The sequence below is a fragment of the Crassostrea angulata genome, chromosome 1, assembly GCF_025612915.1.
Source record: "Crassostrea angulata isolate pt1a10 chromosome 1, ASM2561291v2, whole genome shotgun sequence".
In the NCBI taxonomy this organism is placed as follows: domain Eukaryota; kingdom Metazoa; phylum Mollusca; class Bivalvia; order Ostreida; family Ostreidae; genus Magallana; species Magallana angulata.
The window spans coordinates 668,219-677,482 of NC_069111.1; positions in this window are offsets into that span (position 1 = coordinate 668,219).

Consider the following 9,264-nt stretch of genomic DNA (forward strand, 5'->3'; position numbering starts at 1 on the left):
TAATTTATATTCTCTTAAATGTATGCTTGTACATAACGATGTAATTAGTACAGAAATGGACGTCTATGTTACGGTGGGTATTTTATTTGTAGATAGTGTAAGTAACGAATAAGACCCAGATAGCAAGAAAACACCCACAAGTATGTTTAAAAGTTTAACCTTAAGTTAGGTTTGGGTGTATACATAAATATTTAATTGATGCACTTATCTTTTCGCGAACATTTTACTTTGATGTCGTAAAACACGTATCTCCCTAAATTGTTTTAAAACAAAGTACGCTCAAATAATGACTGCCAAATCTATTAACTGTTAGGTACTTAAAAATAAGATAAACCAAAGTGTATAAAACTTGACATATAGATAAACAATTTAGCTTATGATATTATGTAAATCACATTTCATGTAAATTTAAAAAAAATGCTTCTTATTTGGACGTCTAGGTCTTGTAGGTTTTGATTACTGAAAATATTGCAAGCTTTCAATGTTTGACCTGTTAAGCTGTATTTCAATATTCTCTACAAAATGTAGGAATTTTAAATACCCCCTCCCATTAAAAAACCCTGGCACATATCCCCAACCACGACAAATCCAAATTTCATATCATCCGATCGATTTCCTTCGAGAATATTGATTTTCCAACTGTAATACCTTGCACATGCTTTGAAATTTTAATATAAACAAACCTTGCGTTCTTTTCCCAGAAAAGTTTTGGATGACTTGATTATATCACCTACTTTATTAAATTGAGAAGGTTTTGGAAAATAATCAAGGTAGTTTCAGTTTATAAGGTTGCGTAAGTGAATTGTATGAAGATTGATCACTGCTGCATGCCTTCTGCGACAAGTATCTTCCGGAAAATCTTAGTTATACTCAGTGAATAAAGTACGAGGGTCAATCAATGAACACGAAGATAATGTGACTGTCTATTACATATTTTTAAAAAATTCATAACCAATAAATTAATTTATGCAGCAACACTTATTTCATTTATTTTTACCTTATTTGTATTGATATGCTGTTTCATTTCATTTGATAAACGGCATTTTTTTTTTATTTGTTACCCGGTTAAAATATTTTAATGTTTTGTTAAAACGTCATGTTTTGTCATAACGATTGGAACGTCCAAAACATGACGTCATGATTGCGTACGCACAATTGAAAAAAAAAATTACGAGAAACGGCACTATACCACTTGACATCTTATTTGCTTACATTTGTTCGAGAATTTAAGTTCGTTCTTCGAAATTTTCATTTATTCCGTTTATTTCATCGTTTAGGGAAAACTATGAACTTTAGATGACGTTACTTATTCTTTAGAACAAATATAAACTAATATTTATTTTCCGTTCGGGCTGCTTGATGTTCAAAAATCAGTTACCATCACTCCAACAGAATGTATTACACACAAATGTGCAAACAGCTTTTGCAATATTATGTTCATTATTATTTTATTACAATTAAGAGAATTTCCATAGCTTGTTATTCGACATTTCCCGAGTTAACTCCATACTGTTTGCACTTGTCGTTGCGCCGTGACGTCGGGCAGCGTTACGTTTTCAGTCAATATTAATGAGGACTAGATCTAACTGTCTTGTGTGACTAATTTCTGTTTAACGAAATAATATATACTGTCGTAGTGTAATACATAGAATAATATTGACAAAACTTAATTTGAAGATTAAATGATATTTGGTTTTAAACCTAATTTAAAGAAATATTACTATCGACACTATATGGTTTATGTTGACATAACACAAAATTTGACCGTGCGCAGTGACCTATTTTTTTTTTTTTTTGCAGAATTCTATTTTAAATGATGCTTAAAAATATAAGAGTAATGATATGATGAATGGTTTCTATGTACAAAATGTATATTTACAAACATTTTAGTCTGATGTCTAGACTTGAAACACATCATCTGAACCTGTGAAGTTTTGATATTTTGTTTGAATCCTTATTCCTCATTAAACAAGAAAGCTCATGCATTCGAATATCATATATTCAGTCTCACCAATAAAGGTATTTCTAGACTGAATAACAATGGGTTTTTTTTTCATCTAAGAAGGATTTCTGAAACTCTATTTACACATTATCAAGTACACTCATAATGTGTTATCAAGTCGACATGCAGTAAGTCTGATGGAGGGTCACCGGCATCCGGTGAAAACATTCTACAGAGCAAGATAATTTGTTGAAGTACTCTTATAAAGTGTGTAACTTTGCTTAGACAGAAAAACAGTGGGACATTGGCGAAAGATCAGATTATCTGAAAGCTGAAGAGTTTCTTTACAAAAATATTAGAGAAATGCAGAGATAAAAGCAATATAAAGTCTATGAAACGAGCATGGACTTTAACCTCTACGTCATGGGTTTTGCATAATACCTGTTCCTTCCAATAAGACCTTAGACAAACTATGTCTTACAATCCAATCATCTCTGATATTAAAATGTATCTTTTGTTTTAAACCAATTGAAAAAAATCCAAAACATTTTAAATTACAACAATGATGTTATTCTTTGACACAGAGAAAACAACATAAAGAAAACATTTTGGATCACTTCAAATCGTCCTCTATTCTTGAATCAGCCACTGTGACTGTGAACTGCTTCACTGAAGTTTAATGATAAGATTTGAATATCTTTTACTGTACAAATAAACAATTAAAATTTGGCACAAGGTCAGAAACTTAGACAGTGCTTTCCCTAATCCTCCGTAAAAATCTGATTCTTTGAAACTTGAGATTATTAAGCTCATTTTATTCTTATGTTTTATTAAAATTTAAATGTTCTGATGTATCCTATTAGAGAACATGGTTAAGGACGTCAATATAGGCAACCGCCCTCTTTATATATTCAAATCATAATTTGTGAGCATTTAGACGAATAAATCCAAGATGCCTAAACGTGTTCCCATACAAATTACAAGTAAATACTATCATCATATTAAACATATTCTTGAAATTAATACAAGTGAAACTTTTTTATCTTTTTTTTTACTTTATTTCCTGGTGAAAAGACGACAACAATTCCACACCATTAAGTGTTTTCTTATAAAGCGTGTTTATCCTTCAGGCTAATTACTCCATTAAGAGGTAACTCTGTGACGTTACCAAATTACGACACAGTGCATGTTGAGGATGTTTTAAATTAGGATGTATCATCTTTTTAAATATGGGAAATAAAACAGGTATTATAGTGATTATTATGTAAAAAGCATATAATGGTGGACGACTGTATGATTTGTTTAACTAGTTCTCGTGCTAGTTTTGTACGTTCTAGTCATACCTTTTCATGCACATACATTATCATATGATATATAGTATCCTTAGTCTTACTGTTAAATTGTACCAATAGGGGTCGCTATCATTTGAGTTGATGTGTCAGGTTTGGCATTACATTACATTTTGGCCTAGAAACAATGAAGTTTCGATAAGAGACCAGTTTACATTGGTATTGAAGGGCTAAGCTTGCATATTTAAAAGTTGTGTTGTGACATAAATTAAAATGATATGTAGTATCTGCAGGGGGTCATAGAAATCAAACGATCGCCAACCACGGGATTTGCAAAAAATAAATTCTTTCTGGTGGGAATGTTGATAAAATTTGTCCTATACAGGTCACTCAGCCACTTCAAACACTTTTAACGTTGTCAAAATATTTTAATTGCCTTTAGATGTTGTAACTTTGTAAAGATAAAACATTAAAGTAAAACAAAAAAAAACCCAGCACCTGCACAGCTGAATGTCTTCTTTAATAGTACACGTCATTTGTGGCCTGCAATTGGTTAAAAATTTCATAAATCACTGTATGAATCAATTGGCTAAAGATCTAGCTTATTGATAATTGTTGTTAGGTTAATGTTGTTATGATTTGTGGTCACAAGGTGAGTTACTGTATAACTATATGTCCACATCAACATTAGAGTAGTGATAAATCATAGAAGGGTTGGTATATTTGGCTATTCCCTTGTATGTCTTTTACCAACACTATGAAATGATATGCCAACAATGGGAAGCGATACCATTTAGAATTAAAATATGAACCTGGTTAAAGGTGGTGCTGACATCTAAATTAGAATTTCAATCAATTTTAAAATCATAATTGTCAAAAAAAAACAATTTTCTAATCATGGAAGCTAATACCTTATGGCGATAAATATATATCATTTTTGCAATCAGTGACAGGTTATCATTGTAAAATTAGGAAAAATATGACCTAAACAACTAGAATTTTGAAAATTACATCCTTCAAATAATATCCTTACGACAGGTAACCTAAAAGTTGCAGAAATCTGCAAGTCCGTAAACATGCCGTAGCTCCCAGACTTTGTGTTTGAATGTGAGCTAGAGTAAATGTTTCTATTCATATTACATTCGGGTTGTAAATAGCTGAAGAGTTTATGTACTTTTGGTAATATTTGTATTTTTGAAAAATAATTCGAATGAAACAATGTATTTTGATTTCATACCGATTGATTTTCTCTGACTGTTCATATGTCGTGAAAAGGTTTTTGTTACTTTTTTCAATTTTAAATTTCTTTCAACTTAAATATTATTATAAAAAATAAAGTAATTATCTTTATTTAATTCAATTTCAAATAAGAACGTCTGAGGTTTAAACATAGTTTACAATATATTTTTGTAAGTTAAGTTATTTAAATAATTCAAACTTTTATTCGATATTTAATCCCTGAAAATGATTGAAGAAATGTTACTGCCCCAACAATATGTGTATTCTTTTGAAATATAATTTTAATTTACAATTTGAATGCAAACAGTTTAACAACGTAAAACGTACTCAAATGCTAGATATACATGTTAATGCATTTCATATTCTATGAAATACATATATTTAATATATCCATTCATTCACACTTTTACCCACCGTATTGGAAACTATGCTTAGAAACATAGTTCTAACAGATGTACTCTTTATTCTTGTGGAACAAACCGTCATATTTGAATTTTATATCATATGACGTATGTAATCGATGTTTCCAAAATAAGACCAAAATCATATTATGTACAGATCTAAGCAACATTTTAATTGATTTCATCGCAAAATGACCTTATAAAGAGTAACCCTTTCATAATTGATAGAACTCTTCAATAAAATACTCTTATCGCTTCAACGAAACATCATGACTATCTTATTATTGACGAGGCCAAACAAATATGAATATTTAAGAACATGCAGTGCATGCTTGTGCACCTCAAGTGTTAACAGAACGATAACTCTATGTTCCTGATCATCTAATTTCTGGGGATAGCCTTTTTATATAGATAATGAGATTATTGAACATAATGAAAGTTACAGTAAGATTGTGGATTTTAGTTTAGTATATTTCATAATTTTATAGTTTGAATAGGTCTTATGCGTTTACTATTATTTGACAAAAGTGGAGAAAACAGAAATTTGATCTAGAAATTGATCAGAAATTTGATCTAGCCGTAAAGTGCCAGCATATAATATAATACAATATTATATGATATATTATAAGTGATCAAAATCAAAAGTCCAAAGGAAATTTACAAACCAGGATCAGGAGCCTTGGAGGAGTGAACATCAACTGCTGACTGGTCACATCCGCCGTGTGCTCTGTCGTAATTGAAAAAAGGCAAACATCTTTAGACAATTAGGTTAGTATGGTGGCATATCTCTGCCCCTTGTGTGCAAGTTATTTTTCTATCAAACATGTCGACATGCAAGATAAATATGTTGACATGCAAGATAATTATGTCAACATGCAACATAACTATGTTGACATGCAAGAAAATGCAATCAGATTAAACAAAATCTCAAAAATGTCAAATATCGCCCACCTGTGACATCCACGATGCTAGAAGCTACCTCTTTATGTCGACATGCAACTTATTCATGTTAACATGCAGGATAAGTATGCTGACATGTAACTTATTTATGTCAACATGCAACTTATTTATGTCGACATGCAACTTATTTATTTCAACATGCAACTTAAGTATGTTGACATGCGAGATAAATATGTTGGCATGCAACTTAGTTAGGTTTACATGTGGGATAAATATGTTGACATGCAACTTATAAGATGTATGTCTGCATAACTAAGTTGCATGTCGACATATATATGTTGCATGTCACCATATTTATCTTGCATGTTAACATAACTAAGTTGTATGTCGACATAAATAAGTTGCATGTCGACATAAAGAAGTTGCATGTTAACATAAATAAGTAACATTAATAGGTAGCGTATCTAGCATCTTGGATGTCACATTTTGGCGATACTTGAGATTTTTTATAACTCTTATTTGGTTGCAGTTGTCTTGCTTGTCAACATAGTTATGTCGCATGTTGACATAACTATCTTGCATGTCAACATCTTTATCTTGCATGTCGACATGATTAATAGAAAAATAACTTGCACACAAGGGGCAGAGATATGCCACCATAGGTTAGCAATTATGGTCTTACAACAAGTAAGAAAAAGTCAGTCAGCATGCAACCAAGTGGAAGATGTATTTGCTGACAAGGTCGTTGTATCGACCATACAACTTGCGAAAAGATGTCTTCAAACGAGATTGTTGATAGTCCTGTTTATCAACTTGTTTGTCAGTAGCCTGCCTCGCCTTAGAAACTGTCCATTCATAGAGCATGCCCTTGCTTACCGAATTAACTGGGAGACAAAAACTACATATGCAGGCTATTAAGGTATATTGCTACATAAGTAAGGAAAGTTGACTATTTAAAAATTGAAGTCTTCACGTTTGTCATAAAGTGTTGCTGTTAGATTACCATCAATGTCCCTTTCCAATAATAAATATCTAATATTAACAGATGACGCTGAATCTTTGGGATCTTGTATCTCAATTTCACTGGGATATATCGAGTTGACGTTAGTATGGAAATAACAATAATTAACTGAAAAATCGTCATCGATATCCCTGAATGTTGAATTAAAGGCCACAGTGAGTGGGTTTTTTTCACGTACTAGTTTCTGAATTAATTCTGCTTCATATGAATAAAAAAAATAGGCATGCTAACAAAGGGGCGCAATTGGTATCCATGGGCCTTCAAACAGATTGTTGAAAGACCTAATCTCCAAACAAACTACAAAGATGTTGTCTACCAGAAACTCAAGCATCTTTTTAAAATCTACTTCAGAGTACTTGTCCGCAATCCGAATTGTTTTCAACAAAATTGTTTTGTAAATGACCGCTGATAAGGTAAACTTACGTATTCCATTTTAATTGATAAAGCATATATAATTAATGTCAAAAAGCATGTATGAAGTGTAGATAAGTCGTATGTTTTAATGCTATTAATTTTGGAAAATTTTTGGATTTCAAATTTTCCAAAAGTTCCACATCTGATTTACACCACCTCTTGAATATATTGTTGCACAGTTCTCTTGACGTACCTCCTTTACTGCTGCTAATATTTAGGTAAGGAGTAAAATAAACTAAACACTAAAATAAAAAAAATAGATTATGACCAGAAGACATACATTGTAACAGAGAAGAAATATTTTGCAACTGAAATCAATTGTACCATTATTTTTTTTCAATTAACTCTTTATTAATTAAGTATTTTGAAGCAGTATTTTGTTTCACAAATATATTGAATTATATCATTAACTATTTCATCTTCCTAAAAGAGAAAAAAAAGGTTATAGCATCTAATTGAAACTTAAGAAATAAGCATGTTGGGCACAAATATACATTAAATATCAAAATAATGGTTTTAACATCCAAATGAAATGTTGAAATTAGGCTTCTAGTCAAAAATTTTTAGTCTATATTTCTGCAACTCGATACTGCTTCTACTACTTCTTTATAGTTTCAATACTAAATAAAAGTCTAAAATATCAAAAACATTTCTAAACCCTTCTCCATGGATGATAGAGAGGTATCTTGCTATTGTCTTTCTCAAGATATTAATGACACACATTTTCCTGAATTATTCTACATTCATCAATACCTCTGGATTTAAACGATAGTCATTCCTAATCAAGAAAAATCTTAAGATTACCATATAAAAACGCCTACTCTAGCTTGTTGGGTTTTAAAACACGACGAAAAATTAAAAGGATATGGGTTTTTGCATTGCAAAAGAGATAAAGGTAAGCAGTGATAACATTTAAAACTTTTGTGAGGTATCCCGAATAATTTCGGAATGGATAAAAATGTAAATATTTCCCAAAATGAATCTCCGTGAGAAATCTGCTTTCGTCCCTGTGAATTTTTCTGAGTGAAAAATGATAAAGTGTCAATGAAGATATCTAAAACATTTTCCCTTTCATCGATTTCAATTGCACTTCTTTCACAGATATGTGTATTATTATTATTAATCGTATAATTGTGCTGCACACATATCTTGACATATTTTAGATGTGATGAACCCATTCTGTTGAAAGCTGCATTTGGTGTTCGATGTTTTTCTGATCACTTTTAAGGGTTCATGTGGACCTTGAACATACTTTTTTTGGTGTACATTATTGAAGATCAAAGATTATTCAAAGATTGTTCAGATTCGAATGCATTTTTTGGGTAGTAAACGTTACATTTACTTCAGTAAACCTAAAGTTAATCGCTTTCCATTAGGGCAATATGTTTAATAGTTTCAACATATGTTGTGGTTAATATCAATTACGTAAAATGATGCCAGAAATATATTGTGATATGTGTACAAGATATCATTGTAAGGGACTCTTAATTATAAATTGCTCATGTTTTTGATGGTAAATTACATATCTGAAGATGACGATATCATAGCTCCATTAAAGGTATGATTCAGTACCGATCAGACCCAACCTAACAGAGAGTAAACCCCAACTTAACCCTGGGTTTACTTTTTGGGTTTTATCTGGGTTTACTGAGGGATTACTAGAGTGGACACAAAGTAAACGCAAATTAAACCCAGAGTGGACACAGAGAGTAAACCCCGTCAGAAGTATACCCCTGCAAGCAGACGCTATGTATTTGGAATATACAAGGAGCAGGAATTACAGGCAGTATGGTGTAAGATGTAAGATGGGTCTGCTTCACACTTCAGTGCGTACAGATGAACTCAAAGGCAATTTCCAAGTAAACCCAAAGTAAACCCCAAGTGGCCCCAAACTTTTCAAAAAGCAAACCCAGAGTGAACTCCAAGTAAACCCCAAAAGTAAACCCGAGGTTTAGTTGGGGTTTACGCTGATGTTGGGTCGGGTCTGATCGGTACTGTATAAGGTCAGTACTATTTAAAATTTTTTCATACACTAATCACGAAAAAAAAGGATTAAGA